Raw genomic sequence first — 17,179 nt, 5'->3', positions numbered from 1 at the left:
AAGGGTTAATATTTTTATATTTATCAAAATAGAGTATGGTGTTTTAAGAAAAGTTTGAGAATGTGCTTCTAAAGGGGAAATAAACAGCTGGAAAGAGCTGTTTCAGGAGTTAGAAGCCCTAATCTCAACATCGGCATAATAAGCATTGTACAATTTGACCAGCAGGTGGAGTGGGGTCCTTATCTGCTCTCAGAGGGCAAGGACTTATTTTGCACAGACGGTACCAAAGCTTCACCCCCAGTGTGATACAAATAAAAGAAATGTCAGGGTTATCACTCGAATGTATTGACTAAATGAAGGCGAAGACATGCAGAAATCATGCTGATATTTTAAAGGCTTACAAGCATTGGGGAAGGGACTCCTACTCTTCTGGTTTCAATGCTACGTGGAGTATATTACACGCAGGCAGTAAGGCAAGCCCACAAAACAGGCCAAGGAAAACAAGACCTGGACCACACAGGAAGTAAGCCGTTTTGTGTGTTTACATGGGCCAGGAAGGCTACTCCTGCTCTTCCCTCCACCTTGGGAGGTACCTTCTAAGACCCTTTTTATGATTTCTTGTTGCTCTGCAATGGTTCCCGAGTTATGCCCAGCTTTTCCCTGAGAAGGGGGCCACCTGGATGTGGGGCTCTGTCCCCGTGGCTGGCATAGGTGGCGGTGTGGCTAAAAGCTAAGCCAGTGGCTCTTCCAGGGGCTTGTTCAACTCAAAAATGAAGAGGGCAGGAGAATTGAAAAGGTACCGTTTACAGTTGGGCTCGTCATGAGTGGGTGAACGAACACATCTATGACGAACACAGAATTAGCAAAAGGACTTAACAACCAGGATTTTTCCAGTGTTAAGGATGGAAATCTAAGACAGAGGCATTTCATACTAATATCCTTCAATATGTGTTAAAAGGCCAAACTCCCTGAACAAGCCCAGTGGGAGTTTCTGGAATTTCATGTGGGGGGTGAAGGTCTTACTACTTCCTACACCAGCCCCACAGTGATCACACCCCTCTCTCTTTAGTAAACTAATTAAAGCTCTACAAACGCCTTAGGTGGACGGAGCCTTGAGCAGATATGGCAAATGAGATCTACTTTAAAAATATCGCACTTGGCAGCATTACTTCTACTTTGTACACATCTGTTTTACATCTGTTAGACTCCAACTTTCTTCAAAGGCAGTTTCATTCTAACGCAAAAAATAGGCATTAATAAATATTAGAGTACATCCCTGACTTCGCTGGCAAAATGGCTTTAATGAACAGACTTCTATATTAACTTCTGGTGAGGTCTTCTAGATATTATCAATGTTATACAATGTCTTTCCCCTTTAATTATTCTTTATGTTTTATGATCTTTGCACAACAGAAACTTATTTCAACATGTGGCCCATGTAGAGTCTGAATTTTTATATAATTTTTTAAGGGCTGTGCTGCTGCTATTTGAAACGATTACTGATGCTTATAATGAGCCCCGCCACCCACCCCTTTAACACTTGGTTGGCCTACATATTTGTCTAGGGCAGAGTTCCTGCCTTACTCCCTTTGATTGAGGCACGCTGTATTTATCACTTTGCCAATGCTGCACAGTAGCACACAGCCAGTAAACGTTTGGAACTTGTATTTTTGAAGAATCTGCAGCCACAAGCCTAGCCTCCGTGGCTAGGAAGTGCTCTATTGCTGGATACTAGGTCTTCCCATGTAGTCTTCAACGTTTATCTTTTTTTCCTGCTTGCAAATATTTTATATTACTTTGGCACAGAACAATAGCTGCCTACTTCTAAAGTCTCCTGTAACGTGGGATGCGTTGTCAATAATGATAAATGTGGTGCAGAGTGGTTAAAAATCCATAAGTCCCCAAACCACATACAGCCTGCTCATCTGGTGCTGAGCTAAGTCTCCATGGATACCAAGGCACATCTTCAATTCCCAGGAACACCCAGGGAGAGCAGACACCCTCACCCAGATCTGCAAACTTGGCAAAAAACAGCAGAGTCCTTGAGGACTTTACCTTTGCAGATCCTGTTAACCCACTAAGTCCCAGGCTGCCTTCGGTTTTCTTTCCATCCCCCTTAAGAGAAAGTCTCCTGGGGAGGGTCAGGGGATGGGGACAGCATGACAGCAGGGTGGGATTTCTGAGACTGTTTGAACCTTTTCCTCTCAAAACTCTGTAACTTCAACCACAGGGTCGAGTATACTTTTCTGTTTCATGGCTGCGTTTTTAGACCTAGGCTTTCTCTAAGGGGTGGGGGGCTGCATCTGCAGGCATGAGAGGACCCTGGAAGTAGAAGACGAGCACAGCATAACAGAGACATGCATGAGTGGGAAGGCAAAGCCCCAATAATATGCCTCGGAGGAGAAAAACGTTTGACTCTAAGAAATTAGCTATGTACCTTATGAGAGTTAAGTCATGGTTCTATATGTTCCGTAATTAATTGCTCATCAAGAGAGAAAACTAAACACAAAGAAATACACAGTTCCTACCATGATTTCCTCCTTCTAAGTATTAAGCTCCCCAAACATATTGTCTGCACTGTATCTTTGGTGGAAGGTAGCTTAGCTGTGTCCAACGAATTAGTGCTGTCTTGCAGATCTTAGCTGCCACGAATCCAAAGGAACCAGAAAATGCAACCTTGTTACCTTATCTTTTTTTGTTTAGCCATGAATTTTATGACACTGAAGACCTTTCTTCAGTAAAATTATATGTCTGAGAAAACCAACTGTGATTCTTTCCAAATTCATCTCCTGCTCTACTGGATCCAGGACTTGATTGAGGAGCTCAGCCTGTTCAAGTATTTCCTCTACAGAAAGCAGATTTCCTTTTACCAGTAGACGATGCTGGAGTCACTGATTAAAATGTAAGCGAATGCCTGTACCACAGCGTGCACGTCCGGCCCACAACGTTTCATGCGCAAAGGAGCAATTATTACGACAAGGAAAAGGCAGTGGCCTCCTGCCCCATTTAGCAGTGTTGGCTGCCAGGATTAAACCTCCATTAAGATCACCAACAAGGCAGGACTGAGTAAGAATGTGCGTGTAATTGCTATGGATTTTCTTTCGGAACTGAGACATGCCTCACAGGGACCGGTGGTCATCCACATTGCATGCATGGCTACACAGCGTGGGGGCTGTGAAGAAAGATCCACCCCTGCACCAATCACACCACACCGCACTGAAGTGTTCCGCTGGGAAATACTCAACGCTGAGTCAACAAGAAATAGGTCAAGATGGTTGGGTTGAAGAGAACGCTTCAACTCCAGTGCCCCCGAATAAAATGAATGTAGGACAGATACAGACGCAATTTGCATGGAGTGTGATGATCAGACAATGAACACTTAGGATGCACGCGTCATCTGTCCTCCTTGGGCAGGCATTCTGAGGTAGTGGTACGTTTCCAAACTCTGCTTTTAGGAAGAATCACAGAGGAAGCCTGATAACAATGGCCGTTCTCAGCTCACCTCTGAACATTGGAATTTAGTGCGTCTGGGGTGGGACGCGGGGGTCTGCATTGCGGTTACAGCCCAAGCGGGCGTTCAGGCCACACCTGAGCAACCCCAGTGTGTTGGTAAGAACCTGGGCCGTGGACCAAGTGCTAAGAGCTCTCATCCCAGCCTGCCAGTTACTCAAGGTATAATGTTTGATGAAGTTCCTGGACTGTGCTCCACTTCAATTTTTTGTATGTGCAAGAGTGATAATAATTGTAAAAGTTAAATAAAATACATAGAGAAAGCTCTCTGCAGGATCCTAGGCACACAGTATATGCTTAATAATGTCTGAATTCCCTCCACCTTTTCCTGTGTAGAAAACCAGAGAGAATGTTTTTTGAATGCTTATTATGGACCAGGGCCTTTTCTAAGATGTTTTCATTACATTTAATCACATGAGGTAAGTGTTCTTATTATTCCCATTTTATAGATGAGGAAATGGAGGCACAGATAGGTTGGGTAATTTGCCCAAGGTCACACAGGCAGCAGGTGGCAGGGCTGGGCCTTGAGTTACCTCAACTGCTGAGAACTTACATTATTTTCAGGGGTATAAATTAAGGACAAGACCTCTCTCTGCTATTCAGTGAAGACCCAGCCTTCACTTCCCGGTCCCATTGGGCCATGTCCCCTGCCACCTCACCAGCTGAAGAGGATACTCACGCTCAGTATGGACACTGATACCTACAAATATGGTTTGGCTGTCGAGTGTGTCTTCTGTTGGGCACAGACGCGACGAATACACTGTACCTAAAACGAGGGACTGTCTTACGAGTACTTGCAGGGGCACATTTCCTCTTTCCAGATATTAGAGAGCCTTTAACTGCATTAAAGAAATAAAGTGATCTACCAGTTTATTTTGGGAGCTTTTCCCTTTCTGAGGAGCTAAGTTGGAACTACCGTTTCATTTCCGGGAGTAATCAATTGAGAGTCATGACCAGAAATGTCGAGTCCCCTGCTGCAACGTGGTGGACTTCTGTACCCCAGACTTGATGGCAGAGTCAATATGTCTGTGTGAAGCTGTGCGTGCAGGCTGTACAGACGTGCAGATGGGAATGTGTGGAAAAGTGCTACCTGAGGCTCATACACATGCTCCACATGATACACAGGTGTGAACGTGTTTGTGTGTTTACGTCGGTGTATGCGTGTTCTTGGCATATGTACGTGCACACACATGCATGCATCTACATATGCACGCATGGGTATGCCCCCTTACACAAGTGTTGGTTATTTAGCTCATCACATAAATTTTTCTCAACTTCCTAACAGGGAAGACAGGCTTTCAAATCCATTGTGTTTCTGCCCAAACTTTGATTTCCAAATCTGATTTTCTCATCCACTCCACACTTAAATAACAGTTGCAGTATTATTATGGTATTATTTTCCCTTAAAAAAATTCATTCCACTGTTCTTGCTGCACAGCAGAGCTCCAGTGCAGCTGGTCCTTTCTTGTGTGGACAGCTCCGATGAGGACGGAAGTCTTTATCTAAATGATTTGTTTGACAGAAAAAAATTTCGATGGAACTTTAGTCTATAAATCTACTAATTGTTCCTCCCTGCTGTGAATATTAGTTACCAGTCAGTGTATTAACTGTTGTTGCTTCACAGTTGTCACAGTTGTACCACATGCTTTTCCTAATAGGTATCGTTTTAATGAGGCCTAACAGGACAGTTTGCAACAGTGATTGTCCCTTAGACATCTGGGCAAATGAAAGAAGTACTGTTGCCCTGAAATTGTCCCTACATTTGGGGTTGTAGAGCTGTGGTGAGCTGCAGAGGACATGCCTTGTCTCTAGGGGGCTGCCCGTTGTCATCCTAAGGGAGTGAGGCCCAGGATTGCTGCTGCTTCCAACCTGTTCAAGCTGGGTCCTTACATAAAACCTGCTGTGGGGACAGAACCCCAAAAAGCAGTTTCCAGGCTCTCGGCCTCACATAGACAGGTGCCTGGCTGAGGTAGTAAATGGCCAACTGTGATTGCATGGCCATCAGCTGTGGCTAGTTGGCCGTCAGCTGTAAGCAGTGAGCCATTGGCCACTAATATAACTGCTGTGGCTACGCTAGGAGAGAGAGGAGGAAGAGAGAAATAATGGGGGCTAGCAAGAAGATGGCGGCTGGGCTGGCAAGCGTGGATGGCGGTTTGCGGACAGTGTGGATCCAGCCTCCAGTGAGAATATAATGCCGCCAGAGAGAATATAGTGGTATGACTCCCCTACCTATGGCTCCGTGGGTGTTCCTTGTTGGCCTCACCATATCCTGCGTTCTTGTATGGGGAGCGGGAGCAGAGACCCCGCAGGCCTCCCTGCATGACAAATGGCGCAGCGAGCAGGGTCTCCCGCACGACACCTGCCATATTTAAATGGTGGCCCCTCGCTGAACATTATCCGCAGCTCTCTCAGGGCCACGCCCAACTCACTTGTAGGCAGAGGGACTCATGTATGACACACTTTGCTACCTCCGCTTAGAATAATTCCTAGGAATCCCTAGAGATATAAGTGCCAAGGCCTTGTGCACACGGATGTGTATACGTGTGTGTGTGAATATGTGCACGTGTGTGTAGGGAACCTGGCTTGACTCTCACCCCCGTGTCCTGGTGTGTGCTGCACAGGAAGCCTGCGGGGTGAGGAGGAAGGACCCTGCCCCCATCCTGGCGTTCTCAGACTTTTCCAGACCTAACTGATCACCACCACAGCTGTGTCCTGGATGGAGCTGGGCGGGAGAGTTTGGCTAAATCACTTAACCACAATATATTTTCTTTTCTTTAGAAGTTGCCCTGCAAATTTTTCCCCCAAAGGGAATAAGGCAGTACAGGGAGTTCCATCCCACAAGAAGCCAGTGAGTTAGGTATTTCCTATTTTAAAAAGTCTCCCAGAGGATTTTCTATGTGGGGTTGTGGGACTCAATTTCTGCAAACTTGGAGGTTTACAGCAATGGATACTTCCAAAGTTTTTGCTCCAAACTGTTCTCGGAGGTGAGACTTATAAACACAAAAAGGACATCAAGACCTAGCAAATCTGAAATTATTCATTTCTCAAGAGATCAGTTGTCTGGAGGTCTGTACGCTCCAGACACTCTAAGAGTGTTGGTAGGGCCGCTGTCTGTGGAATGTAACCAATAGAGAGCCATGCGTAGGAAGGCATAATTATGACTTTCTAAGAACGGACACTAATGGGTTGTTGATTGATTGATGGGCTGCCTAATGATGATGCTGATAACCTGAGAGGTTTCTCTGGACATGGTGTTCTAAGGACAGTCATTATTTTATATGAGATCATGGTAATAAAGATTGCAGTTTATAACTCAGTAGTACTCAGATGCTCAATCAGTAAGAAAGATGAATAACGGCAAGAAAGCATCAGCTCTGGCTCAGGAAGTAAAGTGATTGTGATAATTGAAGACAAGTAAGGTATTAGTGTCAATTTTCATCTCCACAGACAAATGGTTTAAGCTACCCCCTAGAGCTCTCAGGTCTTGGGATCTATGTGAGAAACGTGCTGTGTAGATATGTTTGTATCAAGGCATTTCAGTTGCACCAATAGGTACTTGGGATGTGTCTGTCCACCGTGTGTTCTCATGGGGAGATGGTGGGAGCAGTGGGGACAGAGGTAACATTTATGACTTATTGATTGAGCCAGGCACTGAGCCAGCAGTTGTATCTACACTGATTCATTTCACCTTCACGATAAACCTGTGAGATGGATTTTATTTGTGCCACTTGAAAGATGAGGAAATGGAGGCCCAGGGAGGTTAAGTGAGTTGGCTGCTAATTCAGCGGCCAGCCAGGATTGGAGCCCAGATCCATCCAACGTCCAAGTCATCCTGCTTCCCCAAGCCTGTGGTGTCTCTCAGTAGGGTCATCCTCACTCACCAGGGGTTAATGTTGAGGAGCGTGCCAATGATATAAAACAAACGGAAGAGCTTCATTTAAGCTGCACTGGTTTCTGGGCACTTGGTTGTATGCTGTTTTCAGGGCATGTGCAGAAACGGATGCACCGTCAGGCGAGGGAGCCTTCCTCTCTCCATCACAGTTTGCTTTGCTGCTGTTTCCGCCACTTCATTGCTCTCCATTGCTTTTAATTCCCCCGTTTCTGCTGTGTAGTCCAGTATCAGCAGTGATAAATAATAAATCATCAATCCATTTCTGCAAGGCATTCGTCTCCTGCCTTCCTCATGATGGGGGAACACTTTAGCTTCTGTGCTCCTATCACACAGGGGTAGGGTCTTCGTGTCAGCACAGAGGAACTGGGTCTAGGGGGGCTGGTCTGCTGGGGCTAGAAGAATATATATGTGTGTGTGTGTGTATATATATATACACACATATATGCATGTATACACATATATGTTTTTCCTTATATATTTATATATGTATGCATATACATATATATTTTTTCATTAGCAGACAAAATGTAAATATATATTGTCATTTAGTCTCTTCCACGACTAACTAGTGCTATTGTTGGTTTCATTTAAAATTCAGCACATTCATTCATTCATTCATTCGTTCAACTGTTTATTGAGTCTGTGTGCCGTAAACTGTGCTGAGTTTTGGAACATGAAGGGGAAAAGCCACAGTCCAAATTCTGTAAGGACCTATCAGTTTCGTGGGGTGACAGATGCTTTCTCAAGAAATCATAACAGAGATACCTGTCTGAAAGGAGGTCATTGTAGGAGGAGGATGGGATTCTGTCTGGAATCGCAGAGATCGCCGAGAACACCTCAGAAGGGTATGTGCCACATGGCCCGTGCAGGGAGAGGTCTCACGGGCAGTGTATCTGGAACCTCTCTCCAGTGGCTTAGAAATGTTCCTGTGTAACGTGCCGGGTGGGAGTGGTGAGATATTCAGGGGCCCAATGCTTAATGATTTGTTTAGATTAACCAGTTTGAGACAGGAGATAAAAATATTTTGAGCAGAATAGTGAACTGAGATCAGATTTCTACAGATGATTATCCAGGAAGCAGGGTCAGGACAGACTGGAGAGTGTTAAGATTAGAAACGGGGAGTAAAACGGCAGCCATGGCAAATATCAAGGTAAGGGATGATAGGTCTTGAATGATGGCAGTTGCAGAAGGAAATGGCACATGGAGAGATATTAAAAAGGTAGAAAGAACGTGGCTTGGTGATTGTTTTACTATGGAGAGCAACAGTGTGGAAAGAATATAGGGTAACCATAACTTATTGGCTTGAACACTGGGAAGTAATCTCACTGTAAAAACTGAAGTCACTAACTTATAAACTAAACCTATAGACTCGTATATTGCAAATATAATACAAATGTAGCAGGCAAGAAGGAAATATTTAAAAAGTTTGGTACCATTCACTTTTTCTGAGGCCAAGTATGACATCCACGGCTGTAATTTTCACTATTAGAAAAAGCGCACTGTGGGGATGGTGTGTGAGATGCTAATAAAAAATGTGTGCTAAATTAGTGGATTAATTCTTCAATGGCAAGTCAACTGACCCTATTTGTTTTTCTTTATTTTTAAACTTAATTTTTTTTTTAGTGAGTACAGTTTTATTTGTAATAATAAAAAATGGAACTAATCAAATTAAAAAAATATTTCACAACAAGAACAGTTTAACAAGACAAATAGTATTTTATCTTTTACTTTATCTTTTACTCATTCTGTGGGAATTTTCACTCTGCTATATTTTTTAAATTTCCTAGAGCTCTTCCTCATTCTCTGACAATTCCTGTCATCTATTTCTTTTCCATGGCTGCACTATCATCTTATAGCTCTGTAAGGATACAAGTGACGGTTTATAGAATTCTAGGCTCTGAATAATCTTGATTTTTTTGGAGTTGGTTTTTATTTGTTATGTTTTCTCTCAGATTTAGTGGCTTCTTGCAACCATCTAGCCATCCTTGCTCTCCATTCATGTTTGTAAACGAGCACTGTGATTAAGTGTGCATGGGTGTGGGTGGGGCCTGCCAGCTGGGGAAGGGACCTCAATATGGGCCCAAGGCAACTACGGTCCTAGGTGGCTCAGGGTGGGGAGGGAACCTGGGGGGGCCTAAATGCTCTTTCCATGGTCTTTCACCCGATCTTCCTCTGGGCACCACTGTTCACCGCAGCCTTCCCGGGGATCTGGTCCTTGTATCCTGAGGCTTTCCAGAGCTCTGAGTGCAAAACCACTGGCTTCTTATTCACTTCTCCCTTAGGAGGCACTTAGATTTCAGCTTTGTCCACTGCATTAAGAGAACTTCCACTCATTTGTCATCGAAAATGTGTTGACGTAGTGTCCGCTGGAATGTGTTCTCATTCTTAGTGTCCTTGCAGGTTTATAGCTTTCCCAAGCTTGGTGGGGCTTTGTTAGGTAAGAGATAAATCTGTGGGTTCAATCTGCCACGTGGAGCCAGAAATCTTCAGTTGATTCTATGCGGTTCCTGTTCCAAGACGACCAGTCCTCATGTCCCCAGTCTTAAATCACCTGATCTGGGCATGTTTTAATCCAGCTTTTCTCTGTCCTATTAGTTTGGAATAAGTGAGCTTCTCAGGCATTTCTGTGTAGGGAACCAGTGTAGTCATGTGGTCCAGTATTGGAAGGACAACTGACCAGGGCAGAAACTCGATTTACCCTCCTCCGCTTCAGTTTTTCCTTTGGGGATAAATGTTACTGTTTGTTTCTATTGTATACGAATGCTACAAAGACAGAACAAGATAGTCTGGGTGAGTTATGCTTTGAGACTTGAGGAAGAATGATCAACCAGTGAATTCAAGGTATTTCTGTCCACTAGGAGAAGAGCTTTATTTGCCAACTGAGGAAATGAGAGCTCAGAGTGTGTAAGTGACTTATCCAAGGGTGTACAACCCACTGGGGGCCAAATTAGGATTAAGGGCCGAATGTCCTGCCTCTGGCTAACATTATATCATCTTACCTCAAGGAGCTCCAGTAATGTTCTGGTAGTTACACTCTTTTTTTCCCCCTGAGACACTGAATTTCATTTCTGAAATATTTTGACTTACAGAACCTTGAGACTCAGAATTTTCAGAGCCAATTGTTACGTCATCCACAAGGCATCTTCAGCTGTTTCTGCTTTTTAAATCTCTGAATGACAGAACTTCCCCTCGCTTTGCTTTAGAATTGAAATGCAAAGAGAAACTCTATCTTATTTACACTCCAGGCTTCTCAAACACTGAAAAAGCGCTGACCTGCTAACAGGTTTCCTGCCATTCGCTGCCACCTCCCTGCTGAGGTCCACACGCAATGTGAGTGTCTGGGGAAATGTAGGTCTGCAGAACAGCCCTCTCCCCGGCTCACTCTTGGAATAGCTGCCTCGCTGTGACACTTGCCACACACAAGACCACATTGGGAGGACTCATCAACCTGGAGATGGTGTTATCAACGAGTAACTGCCAACAGGAGGCCCTCTCCCAGAAATGGGTGGAGTTAGTCTGCTGGCTCAGTTCATTTCAGGAAGACAAGTTTCTTCCAAGCGGATGGTATGTCACGTCACGTCACGGCCAAGTGCTCTGGGCGCCAATGTGGCTGTGGTCTAAATTGATGAACTCTCTCCCAGGCTGGCGGCGGGTCTGCAGGTCCTCCACACTCTGCCAGCGGCACCAGACGCACATGACAGGAAAACCCCGGAAGCCTGGCCTTGTGTGAGCTTTTCTGGACTGACAAGTGTTTTTAATCCAGGAGGAATGTTATCATGGAAAACCCGATGGCTTGTCATTTGGATCCTTGCCATCTGGGTCACTTGATGACCAAGGCATGTGCTTATGGCAGAGATCTTTGTGTTTCGAACAGCTGTCCCTCTGTCGAAGCTGTCATTTGAGCCGGTCATTTGAGACGTTGCTCCTGGGACTTGCACACATTCGGAAACACAGAGCTGATTGGGGGAAGCAGTGTCACAATCTGCAAATGTTTCATTTTGTATAGAATGAAGCATGGCTGCCCACCGCGGCTTCACTATTTCCTCAGGGGAGATGACAGTGAGGTCTAAAGTCTTAAAGCATTGGCTGATGCTGTTGTCTGCCACACTGGAATACGCTCACAAATCAAAGCAGTCATCTTGCCAAGGCTAATGTGAATTTTATGGGCACCCAGGGAGACCATTCTCCTCACTGGTTCCAGCCAGCATATTTATCCATAGTCAGAAGTAGCTGCTTTGTCCTTTCAGGCTTTGATGCAAGTCAAAAAAGCAGACGTGGCTACTCACTCTTGTCCGCCCTCATAAACACTGGAATGCTTTATCTAGATGTGTTTATTTCTGGATGCACCAGTATATTTTGCAGTCACATAAAACCTGGAAATCGCTACTTTGCAAACGTAGCAATGTGTAGTTGCACATTTGAAACAGAAATGTGATGTACATGCCAACCCTCCCTTTTTCTCTGTTGTCTTGCCTCGGAGGTTCAAAACCCGGTTCCTGGAGGAGTCCAGCGGCACACTTTCCCTTGTTTGCATGGTCAGGGCAGGCCCGGGGGCATTTAACACTTTTGAATATAGATGATCTGAATGCTGCATCAGTTGCTCCCTAAACAATAAACATAGAACTTAAAACATATAAGACTGAATGTCATTTCTGGCCTAATTTTAAGAAAACGTTGTCTTTAGCAATGAAGAATCCCCAGAGAGGTTTACACTGAGTTTCTCAAAGAAAAGAATGCAAATCACCACAGAGACTGCACACAGTCTGCAGAGAACTCTCTGGAAGTCTTTTCCAAAATTAGTCTGGAGTATGTGTCCCTGGAGAGCTCCTGGTGCTTGCAGCGATGGCTGCTAATGACTTTCTTTTTTTTTTTTCCTTCTGAAAATGACTTTTTTCTGGGCTGCAGTTTCAGCTGTGCTGAGACAATTATTTTTGTCTCGGGGGTGCATTTTGAAGAGTACGAGCATTTTTCCTCCCCAAAAGGCTGACCTATCTCTAGGTTCTTTGCAAAGGGACCATAGTTTCGCAGCCATATCCGCTAAGAATGTGTCCTCTGGTGAAGACCATGAAGACATTCAGAAGCTCATTCTTTGGCCTCTCGTGGGACTCTTCCTGCCTCTGTTCCTACTGAGGAGAGGTGGACAGCAAAGAATGAGGCAGCCTCTCCCACCTCTGCCGTCCCTTTGCTGCCTGCCCACTGGCGGCTGGATGCGAGGGGGAACCTGTTCTGTGAGTCTAGGACCCAGCACCCACTGCGAGGCAATGACAAGGAGAGAGAGGGAGAGGAAAGTGGGGACAGTGGTAGAGACAGTCTGTGGAGAGAGTACTGTCATGCTGCATCGCACTCCTCCCGCCAAAATGGGAGGAAGGGGTTCCCTTCCAAACTCACGCCCAGTGTGGGGTTACAGCAAGGGAACCCCTGAGGGATTCTGAAATATGTTCCTGTAGGTGGAACGTAGAGAGAACTGACTCAAGCCTTACAAAAGCTAAAGCAGACTGTGGACTCAGGAATCCGGAGAGAGGAGGCAGCCAGTCTGGATGAGGTCAAAGGTCAGAGGCTGTATTAGAGAGGACTGTGGGGCAGGTGATGTGTGAGTGTCCCAGAGCAGGCCACACAGGGCAGCGAGCAGGACTGGGCTGGACATGGGCCCTCTCCCAGAGCAACTCCTGGAGGATAAGGGCACTTTAGCAGACAGAGGCTGCAAACTGGCTGCTGGATGCACAGGGGCTATAGGAGGCCTCGTGAGTAAGCGACAGAGATCCGTCTGTCCCGAGGGCCAGGAATGACTGCAATGGAAAGGGCCCTGCAAAAAAAAAACGTTCTTTTGTCTGTGTTTGGGACCTAAAGGGACTCTTAGAACTGTCAGTCACCTAAGAGTGAGCAGGAATTGGAGCAGAAAAATTCCTGCTGGAATTTTCATCCCGGGGGCACCCATTCAACACAGCTGTGGACGTGCAGCAAAAATAAAGGTGCCTTTTGAACACATCACAAGTCATGTGTGCTCAACATGTTAGAAATTTGGGGGAAACTACGCTTCCCCCAAGGATCGGAGTTGATAGGAAGTTAGCAAAGGAAGTTTCTCGGAGGAATCCCATGCCACATTTCATTTCAACTGGCCTAGTTTTAGAATTAATGCATGTGTACTGTTTCCTTCCTTACAACTTGAAGACCAGGTCTTCTCCTGGCCAAACACCTTATGCCACGTGTCCTCAGAATGTATTCGGGCAGATTTGAGACATCTTGATTCTGCCCATCTCCACGTCTCTTTCCAGCTCTCAGCTCCTTCCAGCCTCTATTCTCCATTCCATGGGCCAATGGTTGGGTCCTTGTAGTTTGAGGTGAAGGAGTGGCAAGTAGGTAATGACCTAGAGGCATGACTAGTTCATTGTGTAGTGATTCGATAAAGGAAGAGGATGGTGGTGTCAACAACTTCCTTGAGAAATAAAGGAAAGGTTTCCATCTCTCGCAGGAAGATGTGGAGCAACACTGAATGTTTTGGGAGGGGTGATGGCGTCTGCTCCTTTGCGTCTTTCTCTTGCTTCTCTCTGGAGTCTCCAAAGAGCCAGGGCTGTTTGTTTAGCTGTGTTTTCCTTTGATCCCAAGGACAATTTTCCCCTGCTGAAGCATATCCAACAATCTGCAGCCTGTGCTGACAGAGTCAGAAGGCAAAGTATGCGGTTGGTAGAATCAGGAAGGCAGATCAAGACTAGTGAGTGACATCTGGGCACCACACCAATGACCCCTTGCACGAAGATGGAAGAGAAACACTGTGCAATTGGGGACTGCCGGGTGAGGTTATAAAAGGTGAAATGCCAGAAACATTAAAGATATACATAAAGAACATCTTTCTCCCAAGTGTCAGACTTGCAACAAGCTTAGATTTCCTTTGCTCTATAAATGCTTTTCTGTTTTTCTTTTCCTGGGAGTTGAAGATGATCCTTTAATGCCAGATTTTCCCATCTTCACTCTAAAGACAATCTGTCCTACACTTTCCCTGAGTGCTGAAATGACTTTTACATGCATTTGATCGACTCACCAACAGTCTTTGCCAGGAAAGGAAGAACAGAGGTAGAGATGAATGAGAATTCAGGTAGGAACTACACAAGTTTTTGATCTTTCAGAGAGTTAGAAAAATGGAGGAAAAGAATAAATAAGTGAAATGAGAGCCAGCAACTGTATTCGTTTTCTCCCCCTGTGCATCACCTAATCGTGATTAAGCACGGGACGCTAGGGTCCAGTGACTCCACCTATCACGAGCTTAGGTCAGTTACTTTAATGTCTCTGTGCCTCCATTACTGCATCAGTGAGACGGGGATAAAAATAGTATGTACTTCACGGAGTCGCTGTGAGCTGATCTAGGGCACGTGTTGCATAGCTGGTGTTACATATTTGTTAGCTACTGTTATTTCCTCGTTTTCTAGTTATTTCTCGGGTCTGTAGAGATGTGAGGTGGGAAAAGATAATGTGAAGAAAACTCAGGTCCAACCCTCCAGTGGATTATTTATTTGTGATTTGTAGCAATCCTGTATCCCGGCTACGCTTATTTCTCCATCCACATGTTTTTCAGATCGCATTAGAGTCGATTACGATAATGTTGATGAGAATTTGAACCTTTTCACTCATTTATTCCTGCATCTGTGTTTGTTCATTTATTGATTATTTATTTGAGTGAGGGCACAAGGCAATTTATAAACTTGTAGAGAAGCAGAAAACTTTCCCCTTAAGGAACCTGCAGCCATTTGGTTAATGGTAGAAATCATTAACATCTAATCAGACTGATTATGTTTGGTTTATTCTATTAAATTCCCATAAATAAAACGAATCACAAATAAAGGGCTTAGGAAAAATATTTTGGGAGAAACATTCAGTGTCTGTGCTATGAGACTGATATCTCCAGCCATGTGCGTACATGCCATCGGTCTTCAGACTACAGATATCGTCCCTCCGTCTTTACCAGTACCTTCCTTTGCAATCACCTGGCATTTTTCCTGCTGTTGTGAACAGAAGCTCCCTGCTTCTAGCTCAGCTAGAACAATAAATAAATACACCTTAAGTCGTTCAAGAAACACAGAGTGCCTGCTGTGACCTTAACACTCTATTTCAGGGAAAAACAGTTTAGGGATTATACATTATATAGATACTGACCATAACTTTCAATTTCATTTTTTTGGGATATATTTTAACCCGCAAACTACACCTTTTCATTTGCCATCTGGGCTTTACTGAGGTGTCTGAGGTATGCAGCCACTCTTCAAAATAAGGAATCTAACAGAGGACACCTTTTTCTCTGGACTAGTAAAAAACCATTTTATTGGAAGGAAAATGATGCACTTTTGACTTCGTTCTTCTCCTGGGCTCAGAAAAGGACTCATACCTTCAAGGTTTTTGCATTGCTAGCAAAATTCTATCAGGCCTTCCAGCATACTTCACTTAGCCACTGATGGTGATACCCCTGATGGTAATGGAAGGTCTCCAATCGCCAGAAATATTATGGGTGAACGTGTACTCTGAAAAGAGAACTTTGACCTGAGTCAGCCACTGACTCCTCTGGGCCACAGTTTTCTCAGGTAAAATTAGAAGTCCATCATGGGAAAGGTGAAATGACCCGTAAGGTTCTTCTATGACCCGCAGCCACCAGCACATGTGGCTCCTTGAGATGTGGCTGGTCCATACTGACATGTGCTGTACGTGTAAAATACACACGAGATTTTGAAGAGTTGGTACAAAAAATGTAAGATGTTTTGTCTATATTGGGTTTAAATATAATTAAAGTGAACTTCACCCACTTTTAAAAATGTGGCTATAGAGAATTTTAAATAGTGTGTGTGGCTTGTCTTATATTAATATTGGACTGCATCATGTTAGACCTTTAAAACAAAGGGATCAAAATCTTTCTTTAAGGACTTTTAATGTTTATGATCAATGTTTCAATATTGTGGTCCTTATGCCTCTAAAAGTCAAGTTTAAAACTCTTATCTACCAAAAACTAATAAACCTCACATGGGCAGACATTTACCACCAAGTTTCTCGTGAAGTTACTTTCTGTCTGGGTAGGTCCTGTGAAAGTGCTATGGTTCCAATACTCAATGTTCAACCCCAATGGTATTGTCTCAACTGTGTCATTAACATTATGATGAAATACACCAAAATGACAAGAGCGATTATTTTTGGGTAGCGGAGTACTGAGTGATTTTTGAATTTTTAAAATTCTTTCCTTCATCTTTCAATCTTTCAACTAATGAGGACCATTATGTTTCTTCAGCAGATGAATACATATCTTTAAATTTCAGCATGAGTGATTTTACAAATTCTATAAACATCACAAACATGTCAAAAAGATGTCAAATTGAAAGAAAAATATTTCCTAATGCTTTAATCTGCTTTTCTGTATTTCCAGATTTTCTACAGTGAATAGGTTATTTTTATCAAGGGTAAAAAAATATACCTTTTTAAAAAATTGCAATATCTACCCACCCTTTTAACCTTAAACCTAAGTTAATTTGCATGCTCATTTTCTTAGAACTCCTGAAGCTGTTATTGCTGCTGTATTAGACTGAAGAGTAAATATTTTAGGTTTCAGCTTCAATCTTAATGCTAATAACAGCTATTTTAATATTTTTATAACTACCATCAAACAGAGCAGTATTTACAGTCGATGCAGGAGATGGGGAAGAAAACCCAAGACATTTTAATATGCCACCATGCACAGGGGTTTTGGTTGTGGGAAAATGCACATCCAAAGGGGTACCATTCACGTCTGAGTCCTGCAGTCACAGGGGAGGGTACCCTCCTGCATGCAGTTCAGACCAGCACACTTAGGAGGGGGTGTGCACACAC

The 17,179-nt window shown here is 44.1% G+C and overlaps 1 protein-coding gene across 1 annotated transcript in view; it reads right to left on the bottom strand.

Annotated features, from left to right (window-relative positions):
- RNF150 (ring finger protein 150) overlaps positions 1–17,179 on the bottom strand; it is a 180,397-nt gene that overhangs the window by 19,247 nt on the left and 143,971 nt on the right. The gene's annotated exons all lie outside the window — the stretch shown is intronic.

This window comes from Rhinolophus sinicus, linkage group LG07 (genome assembly GCF_036562045.2).
Source record: "Rhinolophus sinicus isolate RSC01 linkage group LG07, ASM3656204v1, whole genome shotgun sequence".
Lineage (NCBI taxonomy): Eukaryota > Metazoa > Chordata > Mammalia > Chiroptera > Rhinolophidae > Rhinolophus > Rhinolophus sinicus.
This window is presented reverse-complemented; position numbering and strand designations above follow the sequence as displayed.